Raw genomic sequence first — 16,782 nt, 5'->3', positions numbered from 1 at the left:
CAAGGTGGGGCAATGGTTGAAGATCCCAGTCCCGGCTCCCTCGTTTAGTAGTTCCAGTACCTTCAGGAATGCATGGGTGTTTTTGTCTCAGTGTCCTCACCTGATAGAAAAGGAATAACAGAGGCTTTGACTCTCTCCCTGGGATCCCTGAGGTTTCATGAAATAATGCATGAGGAAGAGCTTTGTAAACTAGAAGGGGCCCTATCATGTAACAGGTCATGAAAATGGGGATTCCTGACACTTAGAAAGCCAATGGAAAAAGAAGGACAATATATGGGATAAACCTATCAGGCATACATTAATTTTAGAGCATGTCAGTCCTTATAATCAATAACTCTTTGGATGTCTTATCAACCCAAACCTTAATTAGGATCATCTTGAAAAAGTTATCTGAGAGTAACTATTTCTTTCTGGCCCCTTATCTAACATGCATAGTGGAAGTTAACGGCATTACTTTAACTCACCCAACCAAATAAGGTTTATTAATTAAAATAATTTAGATATTGGTCTTAGAACAGCAGATTTTGCATGGTACCTTCAAAATGACCAAGGGATAAATGGTGGCATTTTAATGTTCACCATTATAACAATGCTACTACTTACTATTTTAACAGGCAATCAAGGATACAGTTGAGGCTCATTCTTCCATTGGTGACTTCTCAAACTTCATGAGGAGAACTTGCTCTCCTCTTTGTGAGGTTCTTGGTCAGAATTTTGGAGAAGAACCCCACAGTTCTGAGACAGAATTGGAGAAGTAAAATTCAGGGAGCTCCTGAATTGAGCTCATTTGTGGACCTTCTCACCCCTGGCGGATGCATCTCAGTTTAGATCCCAGCTTTGCTACTTAGCCCTTACATGATCCTGGTCCATAACTGAACTTCAGTTTTCTCATTTATAAAATAGGAATAACAAAACATCCCTCATACTAGATGCTTGCTTATTCTCAATCCCATTCTTCTTAGTTCCTCTTTAAAAAAATAGAATAAGTAGAAGATTAGAGACTGCTGCCACACGTACTAGAGTCTTGGGGTATCTGTGCCTCACTTCTAACATCTCTGGAGGACTGAGAAGAGCTTAAAGCTAATTCAAAGACATTCCTTGGAGAAACAACTTCAAAAATTGGGTCAGATTGAACTATATTGTTCGATGACCTCAAATCAAAGAGAGGCAAAACTGTCAAGTAAGCAAAGTGTGTTTTCAGTTCCTCCACCTTCTAATTCCAGCCCTCTCTCTTTCCTGATAAGATGTCCTTTCTTGGACACGGGGTGTCCCAGTGCTGGTCATGGAAGCGCTAGGTGAAGTCTTTCCCCTCTGGGGAAGCCCAAAGACCTAGGCTGAATCTGAGCTCTCATCTCCCTTCTCTCTCAGCTATCCTCATCAGAATTTTCTTATGAATGAAGTTATCCTCAGTTCAGATCCTTCGTAAAGATCTTATAAGGCAATTCACTCAGAGGTTAAATAACTAATAAGATTTTTGGGGTTTCCCTATCCAAGGCAATCTGCCGTTCCTCTGTAGGAGATTTTAAAGCTAAGGCACCATCAAGAAGCTCTGTTACCACCCTTCCTAACCCCCATCCTGAACCCACGTGTAAAAAGATTTTTATTTGCCAAAGAGGCAAAGTAATGAGCTGCCCAACAGTGCTTGCTATCAGCGTGAGGTCACCCGTGTTGCATCTTGACCTGATCTAATTGTTGCCTAAAGCAAGTCACCTGAGCGGCCAGCATAGGAATGCTTTCTGAGATGTTCACAGTGGCTTGTGAACACCCATTATTAGGCTTCAGAGATGACCCTTTGGAAATTTCTGGTCTTAAAACAATTTTTAAGTATAGGCTGATGAGGAACACTTTTTTAAAGCAACCAACTGTAAAAGTGTCTACCTAGTCCACCTACAGGAAAGGCATGCCTTTGCTAAAAGCATTTCCTCTGCTTTTTTTTAAAACAGGCAATACTGAGAAGGGAAAAAATTCTTTCAGCCCCTAAGGTCTTTCTAGTTGAAAACACTCATTTCAAATGGCAAAATAAAATCATCAATAAACAAAGCTATCCAGCAACACAGCCCACCTCAAAGTGATTTTCTCACAAGCTGCAGTGTAGGAAGGAGGCCGGCTGAGCCTGCTTGGTTGGCTTTGCATGAGAGGTAGTAGGCAGATCAGGTAGGAAGCGTAATTGGCACAAGAGCCCAGGGGAAAGACGTTCAAGCAATGGAGACATTTGTGGAAGGCTGGAGCCAACAGGTCCTGACCAGAGCAGCTGGATCGGCTGCAGAGACACGATGACTGTGACAAGGCAAGTTATGTGCTGGGAGGCCAAAGGACACAGACCAAAAGAAGGCTCTCCATGTATACTCTGCAGAAAGGCCTTATCTTCTGTCACCCTTGAGTATTTCCAGTCACACTTGCATACAGGGATAACCACAGTGTCAACAGTATCATCCTTGACTACAAAGGGCAACAGTGACAAATCTCAGGGCCCTTTGAATTTGAAGATAGCATTGTTAACCATCGTGAATGCCAGATTTTCTATTGTCAACAGAGCTTCTCAAGTTATTTATGCTGCAGCTTGTATTAGATCACCCCCCTCTTTTAGCTGCTTCCCTGTGATATGTCATAATGAAAGTGAGAGTGTTGTCAGCAGTAACATGTCCTACATTGTCTGAAGACCTCTGAAATTGAAGTTCCCAGACGTAAGCCTGAGACCTCTCACTCTGTTAACCTCTCCATCCGCCTGTCTCTGTGATTCTCTTGGGAACTTATCAATGGCACAAAATGATATCCTATTCTTCATTCTGGAAACTTTGAAAACCTTCCAAAAGAATAAATCACTCTACAAGACTCTTTAAATGCTTGGTCCAAACCATGCCTGCAAGGATTTTTGACGAACCTGCACAAGGAGGCTATTGTATGCATATACAAATAAATGACACAATTCAATGGTTTGATACTATCTGCCAAGTTAAACTACTGCAGAGCAGCTGTGCACATTTAAAATGATGCCTGGCACAACTGGAGATCCATAAATCAGCAGCAGCATACTTTCATCCAATTAAGAGAGTTAAATTAGAAAAAATCCACAAATTAAGATGTGTCTAAGACACGGATGACATCGTCATTCCTCTCTGAATGCAAGAATAAATTTAAAAAAGTCTTCATTTTACTAATGCTAAGGCTGGAGTGTCTTTTCTGGGGACACAAGTTTTCTGGCATGTCAAATCCTGGCATAAAATCTTGTTCTTAGGAGGGTCATTTCAGGCTTGTCCGTTTGTCTTTCTGTAAATAGTAGGGCAAAATAGGAGTGATGGCTCAAACCAAAAAACAGTTGTTCTTTAAAAGGAGTGGATGAGTAAGCCAGGATCCCCAGGCTTTCCTGGGAAAGCTAACCATCTTCTAGGTTTGGGGCCCTGTCTCTGTGCAGTTAGTCCCTTTGTCTGGCTTGTTCATCTGAAGGACAAGGACATACAGCAGCAGTCAGATGGCTCAGCCAACAGATGCCTCCATCCGGCTTTGGTTGGCCTTGGGTATACAGACTTGGCTAGAGGAGCCAGGTCAAACTAAACGGAAGAGACGTTGCATTATTCTAAAGTCAGGTCACTGAAGGACACAGTGACCAACCATCCCAGTGCGTCTGGGTCTTAGGAGGTTCTTGGGATGCCTGAGTTTAGTGCTAAAAACAGAAAAGTCCTGGGCGAACGGGGACGAGTTGGTCACCCTAGTAGAAGACCAAGTTTTAGGCTGTTTAGGAAATCTGAACTATTCATTAGTCTAAAGAAGCTGATAATTCTCAGCTTCTCTTTAGCTGAATGATAAATTAATATTAGCAATCCAACCCCAACCAGCACTATGTAGAATGTCGTAGATGCCCAATTAATGTCAATTAATTGAGTCTTTGCTTGGTGCTCAGTATTGTGCTATGTATAGATTAGGGATAAAAAGGAAAGTGCAATTAATTCCTCACTTTCTTTTAATTTATAGAATACAGCCAAGGAAACCTCTATTAGCTACTAAAGGATCTTGCAGTCCACAGGTAGACTTCCTTTTACTTGGAGACGTGGGGGCTCTTCTGGGCTCCTTCCTGCATGTGGCCTCACGGTTCTTCCCAACAGCTCTCAAGGTCAATATCAATAACCACACAAACTGTTAGCTTAAGCAGGCAGAGGAGGGAGGGAGAGAAAATGCTACATCTTTATAAAGATATAAGATTAATTTCTTCTGTGGCCAACTGTCTACAGACAATCCTTCAATAAAGGTCCCAAAAAACATCGTTTGAACAAGCATATAGCCTCCTGAGGGAACTATTAGGAAAAAATACATTCATTTGATTTTGGAAAGTTTCTTTATTTAAAAACCTTATTGTCTTATAGTCAAACATATTAAATTCTTACACATGACTAATAAAAGGAAACCATAACGTTCTTTTGATGGATGCCACTATTATAGGCAAATTTATGATTTGTGTTTGGATTTGAAATTTTATTCTTCCTGATTATAATGGCAAAACTTTTTCTTGTAAGACATACATATTTTTATTTTTTAATTAAAAAAGTTTTCATTAGAGAAAACTTGGAAAAATCCATGAAAATAAAAGAAAACTTGAATTACCTAAATTATTAATATTTTACAGTGTTTCATCCTATTCCTTTTCTGTGCACATGTGTTTTTTGTGTAATTGGAATCACGGTATGTCCATTTCAAAATTGTGCTTTTTACCCCTTGATAGTGTATTTCCAGTATTTTCCTGTGTCATTAAGTATTCTTCTAAATCAATGTTTGGTTCTGGACCCATTTACAGTCTTAAAAATTATTGAGTACCCCAAAGAGGTTTCGTTTATGTTAGTTATATCTATTGATGTTAATCATATTAGAAATTAAAACGGAGAAATTTAAAATGTATTTTGACTATTAATTTTCTGTTAATAATATTCGTTATGAAAAATAACAGTGTTGTCAAAAAAATCAAGAAGAATGGCATTGTTTTAGCACTTTTTCAAATTTCCTTAATGTCTAATTTAACAGAAGACAGCTGGATTTTCCTATCTTCGTCTGTGATCAGTCCTTTATGATATGTTGTTTGGGCTGAGACATATAAAGGAAATCCACCCTCAAACAGATGTGTAGTTGGAAGAGGGAGGAGCATTTTAATAGCCTTTTCAGATAATTGTAGCTATTCTTCTTTGACACTACACCACAACTGGACAAGTGGTAGTTTCTTAAAGGTTACTTACATCGTGAGGTCTGAAACTATACCAGTGAACTTTGTGTTCCTGTTTCATTAAATTCCATTGGTCCATCTTGTACTTTGAATGGATCTCTTACCCATGCATGATTTCATAACATAAGGCATAGATCATTTGGAAAATAGTGGCTAATTGAGTTATAAAGATCTTCTAAATGTTGACACATTTCATGATACAGTATTTAAAAAATCACGTTAATTAATAACACCACTTGATCTCATCAGAAATATGTCTAAGTATTGAGAAGCTATCAGTCTCATGGTGGCAGATACAAATTCTCCAAAATTCAAGTTTTCACTTGGAAGTTCAAATTTTATCATTGGCAATATTCCCTGAAGTGACTGCCTCACTTGATTCACGTTAGCGAAAATATCTGCCAAAACTCAATCTGAATAACCGTAGTCTGTCTATCACTCTTTCAAGTAAAAATGGTATTCTATTAAAAAAGGGGTTCGGTGCTGCAGGGTTTCACTGGTTCGGATCCTGGGCACGGACATGGCACTGCTCATCAAGCCACGCTGAGGTGGCATCCCACATAGCACAACCAGAGGTACTCACAACTAGAGTATACACCTATGTACTGGGGGGCTTTGGGGGAAGAAAAAAAAAAGATTGGCAAAAGTTGTTATCTCAGATGCCAATCTTTAAAAAAAAATTAAAAGAAAAGAGGCTAGGTAAGCTCACCACACAAAGAATGACACAAGTGCTCCTCTTCCAGACAATGGTTGTACTTTGGTATGCAGAAGTACTTCCATCTGAAGTATGCATTTTTGCTTCACAGAATATTAAAAACATGTATACTTAGGGTTGAGATTTGATAAAAGTTATCGTTTTTACTGATCCTTCAAGAACATTCTTAATTAATACCAGCATTTTTTTGTTCACATGAGTTCATGGTGTTGAAGAACACAGTGACTACTAGTACGGTCGGAAGCCATGGCCTTGACTCATGCTAAGACACCAGCAGTTTTGCCTACCCTTGCTTTTGCACCATCAGTGGAAACATCAACGTGGTGAAAAAGGCAAATCATTTTTTAGTATTATCATGAAAATGCTTTTGACCTCACAGACTCCCTGAAATATAATGCTTATATTGGCTACAGGGTAATCATAAAGGAGAAAATAAATATTAGTATCCTCAGCGGCATAAGAGGGAAACCATTGCTTTTACTTCTGTATTGTCTGAATTAAAAAAAAAATGATCCAGTATGACTTGGAGTTTATAAAATGAAGAAAATAAGTGGGCCTAGTGTCTCCACTGAAAAAGTGGGGGGAGCTTCATAAGAACTTCATATAATACATATTCATGTTAATTTGAAGTAACCGACTCTATCCTGCCCTAATCACCAGTTTATATGCAATGTAAAAAACTTTATACAACTATATCATTTATAGTTGATTCAACATGGCATTTTATCATTTCTATAAAAAGTTGGACACCGTATTCTTTATCAGAAATGTAATAAGAAATATATCATTTTTCCTCATGAAGCCAGACTCATCATTTTAATATCTCTTTAACATTTCAGATATGTAACTATATCAATTAGTATGCTTTCTTGCAAGGAAAAAGACTAACTGGCTTACACAAGAAAGACATTGATTAATTTGCGTAGTTTGGAGACCAGAGCAGATTGGGCTCCAGGTGAGATATGTCAGGGTCTCTCTCCTTCTTTCTCTGATTCTCTCAGCCTTGTCCTCTTGCCACTGTTGGGTCATCTTCTGGCAGGTGGTATGATGCCTGTTCCCAATTCAAGAAGGTCCACAGGAAAACAAGGGACAGGCCTTTACTGTGCCTCCTTAAAATCAAGGAAGCCTTTCCCCCAGGTCCCCACCAGATTTCCCCTCCTGTTTCCTGACCAGGGTTAGGTCACACGCACATGCCATTCCTCATGAAGCCAGACTCATTATTTTAATATCTCTTTAACATTTCATTCCTGATCCAGTCACTATCAAGAAAAACGGTATGACCAGCATTTATTTGGACCAGAAATCAGCAAACTATAGCCAAGGGCTAAAGCTGGCCCACAGCCTGTTTTTGTAAATAAAATTTTATTGTAACACAGCCATACTTATTCCTTTATAAATTGTCTGTGGCTGCTTTCTCATGTAACAGTTGAGTAGAGCTGTTACAACAGAGACTATGTGGCTCACAAAGCCTAAAATATTTACTATCTAGCTGTCTTAGTTTGAGCTGCTATAACAAAATGCCATAAACTGGGAGGCTTATAAACAATGGAAATTTATTTCTCTCAGTTCTGGAGGCTGGGAAGGCCAAGATCAAGGTGCTGGCAGATTCAGTGTCTGATGAGGACCTGTTTCCCAGTTCCTAGATGGCCATCTTATCACTGCATTGTCATCTTATCATGGCTGAAGGGATGAGGGAGCTGTCTGGTGTCCCTTTTGTAAGGCACTGATCCCATTCATAAGGCTCTGCCCTCATGACCTAATCACTTCCCAAAGGCCCCACCTCCAAATATCGTCACATAGGGCATTACGTTTCCACGTATGAATTTTGGGGAGGCCACAAATATTCAAACCATAGCACTGGCCCTTTACAGAAAACGTTTACTGACCCTGGGGTAGAGAATTATTCATAGCAGAAGAAATGATGACAAGTCAACTGCAATGACTACTGCAAGATAGGGTGGCTCTAAAAAACAAGCTCTGTGCTCTCAAAATGTGGAGATAAAGCCAATGGAGTACATTGCAGAGTGCCAAATATATAAATTATGTATCAAAGTTTACAAGTGCTATAAGAATTCAGAAGAGAAAGTGATCAATAGAGGCAAGGCGAAAATATTTTCAATGTACGTGAATTCTCCCCTACAATGTCTCAGGAGACACCGAGACAGAATGCTGGTCTGGGCAGCACTGTTCTGCTCAGCTTCCTTGTGTTTTGGTGTTCACTCTTGAAGGACAGGCGAGCAGCATGTGAATGTCTGGTCTAGCATTTTCCACTCATGGACACTGGTATTACAGGCCCTGTAAAGGATCTTCCCCTGGATTTCCCTAGGTCTTCCTGAGCTGTAATCATTACATAATACTAGGATTGATTCTAGATAAAAAGGTGGAATTTTATCATCCTTGTCCAACTTTGTGGATACAAGTCTTGTATCATTTCCCTCCTATTCTGTGACACTTCTCTCTTGTTCTCACCTATTAGAATGTCTTACAAGGGAAAGCACTCATGGTAAGAGGTAAAACTAGAAGCCTCACTCCAGTCAAGAGGATTTACCCTGAATGAGATTAGGAAATCCTTGAGCTAAACCAGAAAGGAATCCGTGACTACTTCTCGTTATCCTCAAAACTACCACTTTTGGGTACTTTCCTAACCTGATACTTCAAATGTGCACTATTATGTGCCGAACATTGTGCTAAAAGATAAACATTGAAAGGATATAAGAATATGGAGAAATATCCTTCAAATTCCTACTCCATCTGTCCTACAGGACTCCTCAGAACACTGAGGTGGAAGTTGAGGTGGTGACTTCAGATTTCTCAAGAGTTTCATGAGTTGAAAACTAGATGGGAACCAGTCATAGCAGTTTGAAGAAAAGAGAAAGATCTGCCTCATCTGTCCCACCAAGTAGTCAAGGATGCATGTGTCCCAGCAGTGACTCCCGAGCCATTAGCAGGAAGCTCCAGGAGCCACATCTGAGAAATGGTTGCCCCTAGGAAGTTGCATATCTTCACGCAAAGCCTAAAATAGGGTGAGTCACACCAGAAATAAGGCAAGGTGGCACGGATCCCAGGAGGGTTAAGTACTGAATTTCAAAGCTGGCAATGACAAAGGCTTGAGGACATAAGTACATTTTAAAGATCCAGGCAGGCAAGGGCCCAGGGAGTTTAAGATAGGAAATAATTCCTTTTGCTCCAAAATGTTTAAGCCTTTTTGTTCAATTCGGCAAATGTTTCTTGAGTAATTATTGTGTGCCAGAAATTGTACATATTATTTATATTTGCTTTCTCCCTATTAGACTATAGACTTTTTCAGGACAGGACATATATTGTATTTATCTTTTTAATCTTCTCCACGCCTAGCACTGTGGTTTGCACACAGTTAATACTCAAAAACATTTGTGGAATGAATGATGGAATGAATGAATGAATGAAGTTAGTTCTGATCCTAAGGCAGTCATCTTTTATACTTCTTTCTGAGTGAGGAGAACCCTAGATCCAAAATCAGAGGAAAAGAGAGGGCTACAGGTGTTCCATGTTCACAGTTGGAATAAGGCCAAAGGGGCTGGGATTATGGAGAGATTCTTGCACTAGGAAGTGTTAATGTGATATATTTAGCACATGGCCTCTAAATATTTCACAGCTGAGAATAAAGTAGAATTGCCTGGATTAGAGCGGTGAAGGAGACATTGCTATAGGAGAGAGACAAAGGAAATGTTGGAGACTGAACTTCATCTTAATTAAAATAGCACAATAAAAGTTCTGTGCAGAAGGTATTCTTTAATGTACTTTATATGGTATCACACATGTTTAGATGGTTAACCATCTTGTTTCTATTTTAACTTCCCTTCACCCCTCAAGATGCAGCTCAGCTATCATCTCCTCCTGTAGGAAACACCATTGGATCATCTTTCTGACTTGTCGTCATCTTGGTTAGAAAACTATTCTGGGTTGAATAGTGTTCCCTCAAAATTCCTGTCCACCTGGAACCTGGGAAGGTGACCTTATTTGGAAGTAAAGTCTTTCAGACACAATCAAGTTAAGATGAGATCATACTGGATTAGAGTAGGCTTTCAATCCAATATGATTGGTGTCCTTCTAAGGAGAAGGAAATTTGGATCCAGACATAGGGGAGAAGGCCATGTGAATAGGGAAGCAGAGATTGGGGTGATGCATCTACAAGCTAAAGGATGCCCAGTATTATCAGCAACCACCAGAAGCTAGAAGAAGCAACAAAGGATTCTACCTGAGAGCCTTCAGAGGGAATATGGCCCTGCCAACACCTTGATTTTAGATTTCTAGTCTCCAGAACTGTGAGAGAATAAATTTCTGTTAAGCCCCTCAGTTTGTGGTGATTCATTACAGCAGCCCTAGGAGACTCATATAGAGCCCTTTTACTTTTATATCCACTGACATACGACACTGCCACACCATTGTGGATATATCTTTTTGTGTATATGTCTCTCCTTTCAGATTATGCTTTCTTAGAGATAAAAGAATGTCTTACTCATTTCTGTGTCCTTAGCACATCATACAATATCTGACAAAATAAATATTATTAAAGTAAACTGATTGGGGCACAATTCACAATTCTAAATGTCCACCAAAATTTAAATGTCCCATGCTTGCCAAAATTCCAGACTCCAGTAACCCATGTTAAAGCCATGCCCTAGAAATGGCCCCAGCCCACTATGCCACTTATTCCAGCATGAGGACTAGGAGACAGTAAGAAAATATAGAAAAGAAAATGTATTGCCATTTAATAAGAGCCTTTAGTGGGTTGAAAAATCTTCCAATCTACACAAATTCTGTAGAGGACAAAAGTTAGAAAAGAAATTCTATATGGTAAACATGCTGGAAGCCACCAGCCCAAGCCATGGAGTATTAATAAATGAAACAAAAACCAAAATCGGTAGGGTTTACCAATTGCCAGGCAGCAAAAATAGGGAGAAAGTAAGAAGTTTGCTTAGACACACCTTAAAAGCTAAACCTCCTAATTTTGACAGAAATATCTCAATATTTTTGCAAAAATACAGCTAACGTCTCAGTAGTACCTCTCTGAAACTTCACCTAGAGATGTTCACATGTTTATTAGTTAGATTAAGAGCCATAAAAGACGTTAAAATTTAGAAGAAGTCATATTAGAACCTAAGAGGAAAATCAATTCTGTGGAGACAGTGTCACGTATCCTTGTTCAAAGCAAAGAAACAAGAATGATTACGCATGTTACTCTATGTTGAAGGCCCTGGAAGGAACATTTGATTGGTTGGATGAGGGCCACATGCTCATGCTCTTCCTACCAGGAGAAGGGACAAGAATTATCTATCTATCTTTAGCTATAGTGACAGGAGGTGAAGACCTGTATCCACATATTTCTTTGCCCCAAATAAGAAGGCTTTTATATGCTGAAGAACTTCCTATATTTTGTAGTGATATATATATATCCAAAAATCTTTAACACAAAAAAAATCTATACCTTGCTCACATAAATGGGTAGTCCTGAGGAGTGGGGAAGTATTCTGTCAAACAGTAATTTTTGAGACCCAGGTTCCTTCTATCTTGTGACTGCCATTTTAATATATGATTTCTAAGGACCCTGTACTTCCTTCCATTTAATCTGGCAGAGGAGGAAAGAGAAAGCATGGAGAAGCACTCTTGGGAGGCTCTGAAGGGGAAAGGCCCAGAAGTGTCCACATCACTCTGTACACATCCCACTGGCTCAGGACTCAGTCTCACGGCCGCGTCTAATTGCAGTGGGGCCTTGGAAACCATGTGGGTGCCCAGGAAGAAGAGGAATCTGGTTTGGTGCACAGTCTCTGTCTTACTATGATTATTGTCCACGACAGCGTCTCAAAAATTATAAAAAGTCTTAAATCAGAAGAAGTAAAATGTCGTAATCAAGTCTTGAAAGAGCTAGGTAAATCTGTTAAGTCCCAACAGCAATAATTGAAAGAAAAAAATTGGATAGAACATAAAAGATTTATTGAAAAATGTGAACTCTGATGTAAACAGGGTCTGTGGATATTCAGAATTGGTCAAACAACTGGATGATGCTGTTCTAACTTTTCTTCTCGATGTTTTACTATTAAGAAGCTTGTGATTAATGTTAGTCATTGATTAATCAATGTATTTCTCAGATTCCATTATTTTATCAAAAAAATCTCCTTATCTCCAAAGTTTAGAATTTAAAATAATGTAAATAAACAGATGACAGCTATTTTAATGTGGGATTTGGTTGTAAACTGCAAATTCCCTTACAAAAAGCTTAATTGTGAAACTCTGGTTACCAGTTTTTGCCCTGAGAATGGCTAGATCTACACAACCTCGATTTTGATCAAACCAGTTGAACTTTCTGATAGTCCATACCAAAACCCCGGAAAGACTTGCTGTTTCCTGGAGCGATGTGGTATAAGCAGGCTTCATGGATCACTTGAAGGAAAGTTAAGTTCAGCACAATATTTGGAACGGTTCTTTCCTCATGCATGTAGGCGCAGCCTATGTTTCGTTCGTTTGTTTGTTTAATCTTCTGTATTTCACATTGTCTTTTCCTGCAATTAAGATCAAGGCAGCCAGTCAGGGACTATGTCTAAATTGTTTATCTTTAATATGTAAAGGGATAGATTGTCATCAGCCTACTTAAAAGATATTAGATCCTATCTCATACAAGATAAGGCTTTGGTGATTCTAGCTTCTGCTATAGCTTTTCTTTTTCCTCTGTTCTTTTCAGCTAATGTGTGACACTAACAATTACCACTCTAATTGGGTGCTTGCTCAGTCAATTCAAACATAGAGTTAATAAGGAAGGCAAATAAGTCAATAAGCCCTTTTGTTTTAACCAGACATCTCTTAAAATCTAAACATTAAATTACAGGCCATTACTGCAAACCTTCCCTTATTTGAGGACATCTGTGGCTGAATGCTTAGGTCTTTCTGTGTGTGTAAGTTATTGTATTAAATACTGCTAGGCAAAATAAGTTGGCATATGCTTTATTAAATGTGACACTGAGTAAATGAGGTTTAAAAACAAGGAAAAGATGCCCAAAAGATTTTGTTTTGGCATACTGTGTGTGTGTGTCTTGTTTTGCTTTGGGTGTCTTACACAGTAAATTGTCCTAAGACTGCTCAATAACAGGACTGCGTGCTCTGGGATGCCGGGGTAATGTTTGCTTTATTTCTAAAGTAAGTTGCAGAGAGAGTATAGTAGAAATAAGACGATGAAAGCGAGAGTTGATGTTAACATAAAGACAGCCTGCCTTTTATGTCTTCCAGGACTCCACAGAGGAATCTCAACCTCATTACTGAGCAATGAATGTTTCTGGTTAATTTGGGTGTGTGGGCAAAAAAGGCGGAGAGGGAAAAGCTGGCAGCAGGCTCGGCCTTCTAAGTAGTCTCTTACAGTCTTTGGAGATGCTTAGATGAGAGAAGTAATTAAAATCAGTACACCTGGGAGGCTGGGAAGAAAACTGGAGAAGAGTAATTAATGAAAATCCAAGCACATAAGCAGTCGTCGTATGCACTTGAAGCCTGGGAAGATGGTGGTTCAGCTAGGCACCAAGGTGTCTTTTAAACACCGCCAGATGCTTGAATTTACTGACAAACAAACACGCCAGCACTCAGCTTGTGTACAGATGTGCACACAGCTTCAGGTTTACCCATCACACGTACACTAATAGTTTACCTATGCACTTTTATGGGTAATGTATATGTTGATACAGAAAAAAGAATGCATAGAGAACGATTGTTTTGCTTCGTGTGGGGGTGAACTTTGATGGAACTTAGTAAAACACAGAACATTTATGACCCTGATGAATGGCTCCCTGGGGAGTCATTTCCCTGCCCTCCCAGCTGGAGTGTAGGGCTGCAGTGACAGCACTGGGTAAGAAAGGGACAGAACAATAGGTTCTATGAGTTCAAGAAGCTGAGGTTGCCCTCCCTGAGTGGGTGGTATAGCATCAGTCCTGAGCAGCACATAATTCAGAGAGAAGTGATGGATTCTTGTGAAATGTGGAAATAACAAAGGGGGTAAATTGAGAGCAAATTATGAAAGTGCACTTGAATCACCCAATGTGCTGAGGATTTTTCGTGTCAACAGATTCCACTATTGAAAAACCACATGCCTAGTGAATTTCCTGATCAAATCCAGGACCCACTATTCCACGCTAAGTAATGCAACAATGTTACCCGAACTGGACCCCATACGAGATTGGCCAATTGGCGCAATTAGAAAACAAGCAGCCTTTTAAAAAACTTTATTTGTGTGTTTGAATTTTTTAAATTTTAATACAGTTAAATCAGTGTGTCTGTTCATTTCAGCTCCTTCTCTGGGAAACCCAGGGGCAAGGACTGCCTCCATTTTTCTGCCTTCTCTTGTCCGTGACGGCCGAGGTGTAAAGGTATCTGCTGCACCGAACTTTAAACTTCATGTTATCCTTATTTTTAATGATCTTGACAGATTTGGCCTCCTTTTGCCTGACTTTGAGCGGAAAGTTCTTGATTCCCTTAATTTTTCGAGTCCCGAGGAGGAGGCGCGCAGGGAGGGGGTGAGGATCCGTGCCGCCTGAAAGACACCTTCTTTCACCCTTTTCACAAGAGTCTGAAAAAATGCTGAGGCTCTCTGCTCTGTGTTTCATTTCAAAGTCACAAAGCAAGAAACTTGACCCTGGCTAAAGTTAAATGAGACTCCTTGTTGCTGCTGACCTTGGCTATGTTCTTTTATTTATTTTGTTTTCCATTTACTCCATAAGCTCCTGGCAGTTTCTGTGGACATATGTGGCTGTTTCTTTAAGAAGTCAGATGCCTGGTGACTATATCTTGAAATCCTACAAAGGAAACAACCTGGAAAGAGCTCTGCACTGATCATTTAGGATGTGGACTCCCAGCATCCCGACAGCAGGTGATCCCTCAGAGCCCCAGTACCCAGACAGAGAAGGTGTCCCGATGTGGAAAAGGAAGCTGCCAGAGCTGCCTTGGCTCTGAGGACCCATGATTGGCTTTGACACTGGGTGGAGATGAACAAAAGCCTGCAAAATCAGCCTCTAAGGGAAGCTCATTGCCTTTTGTCTCTTCTACCCTACTGTTCCCCACTGGCCCTATCAGGATAGAGACTGTCAACACCATGATGCTCCTAGATCAGACTTTGAATGGAAAAAAAACCCAAAACACTGAATTCTGAATCTAAGTTCTAAAAAAAAAAAAGAACAAAGTTTTTATTTTATATAATAACATATCCTAAACTGTTGATCATCAGAATCCCTTGATCACACGAGGTTTTCCAAAAAATACCAGTTCCACCAGCTTCAACAATATCTGAGAGAAGCAGAGAAGAGCCACATGAAACTGTATGAATCATCTCAAGTGCCCTGTTATCCCATGGAGTGAAGACTGGCTCTATTTTTATCCAAGGAGATAAAAAGAAACTCCACTCTCTATCTTTCTATTACTTTTAGAACTATGATTATTTCTACCCTCTTCATGCCTGCCTCAGGCTGAAAGAGGCATCTGATTGCAACACCTGACACAGACTGAAATGAAAACACAGAGTGCAGCACAGTCAAACTTTGGGAGCAGGTCTGAGGCCACCATGTGGCAGATGCAGATGGGCAGATCAAAAAGGTTGCCTGCAAAGACAGCTAGAGAGAAAAGGAACAAGCAGAAGAGAAGAGAGAGGGAGGAGGAAAAGGAGGAGAAGGCAAAGAAGGAGAGAGGGAGAGAGGAATGGAGGGAGGGAGCAAGAACACATAATTGCCTGAGTTTCCAGGTCCCTTGGCTCTAAATTATTCCTATTTAACTAGAGTGTTTCAGTTTATAACACCATAATGGCCAACTAATATGTGTTCCCATTAAGTATGCTAATCTGGCTTTTACCTTTGAGTTGGATTCTGTTTATAAAGACAGCTGTTTCCTGTCTGGAAATCCGGAAATTTCTTAAGCAAAAGCAGTTTGAATTGGCTTTATTTATTTGTCTTTTCCATTCCTTATCCTAAAAACAGGTACCAAAAACTTCCAAACAACTGAATGTGGATGAAAGAAACTGTCACATGACTTCAACATACGTCCTTTCATCATGATGGCTTCCTACAGACCTGACATGATGCTAAATTCACATTAGGACAAGATATTAAGGCCTGATTCTAGTTTTAAACTTGTTCGTTCCTATTCATCTGGAAGCTCATCAGTCAAGACAAAAGACTCTGGTAGTTTTGTCTCCAATACCCACATAACAAAGGACAAAAGTTCCTGGGGTGGAGACCGGCGAAACCAAGCTCAGTTAAATACATATAGTTCCAGGGATTAAAATCTCCTATTAACACACTAGCAGACAGTTTCTTTCTGAAATTAGATTTCTTTCACTGGATCTGGCTTCACTTCAGTCAAAACAACACTTCTGAATATCGTGCAAGCCAGCTCCCAACCACAGCCTCCTTTGAAGGTGACCTATAAATGGTTGCTTCCATTTATATTCTTTTGCCTTAAGGAACATCACATTCTCCACCACCTAAATTCACTGGCTTTGGCTTGCTTCTCTTTCATTTGGTTCTCACTCTTTCCACCCTTCTGGAATTAGTCAGTCTGCTTTCCAAACTTGGCTTCAGCTGGAATACAGATTCAAACTTCCCTTTGCTCAATGGCCTCCAGTTAAAGGCCAGCAACTGTGCCTATTCCCACGCTTAGTTTTGCTTAATGAACTCCAGCATATACAGGAGGGTTGGTCTGAAAATAACATGGTGTACCTTCCTGCCCATAAGCAGAAGTCCAACCATGAGTTATTTCTTAATTAAAATGACATACGAGAGAGTGTGCAAATTAACCCCTTTGTAGGCCTGAAAAGTTACTCCTAGTAAGTATTTCAGCAGTGTTTGCTTTTCCTCTT

General features: G+C 39.8%; 1 long non-coding RNA gene across 4 annotated transcripts in view; it reads left to right on the top strand.

Annotated features, from left to right (window-relative positions):
- LOC124237090 (uncharacterized) overlaps positions 1 to 16,010 on the top strand; it is a 53,172-nt gene extending 37,162 nt beyond the window's left edge. For 2 of the 4 annotated variants that reach the window (XR_006887938.1, XR_006887937.1), the window contains exon 5: positions 14,657 to 16,010. This is a non-coding gene — a long non-coding RNA (uncharacterized LOC124237090). Of the gene's footprint in view, positions 1 to 1,943; positions 3,150 to 9,773; positions 10,225 to 14,656 lie in introns of those variants that run through there. The other 2 variants (XR_006887941.1, XR_006887940.1) reach the window with 2 other exon arrangements.
- The last annotated feature ends 772 nt before the right edge of the window (positions 16,011 to 16,782 follow it).

The sequence above is a fragment of the Equus quagga genome, chromosome 3 (genome assembly GCF_021613505.1).
Source record: "Equus quagga isolate Etosha38 chromosome 3, UCLA_HA_Equagga_1.0, whole genome shotgun sequence".
Lineage (NCBI taxonomy): Eukaryota > Metazoa > Chordata > Mammalia > Perissodactyla > Equidae > Equus > Equus quagga.
This window is presented reverse-complemented; position numbering and strand designations above follow the sequence as displayed.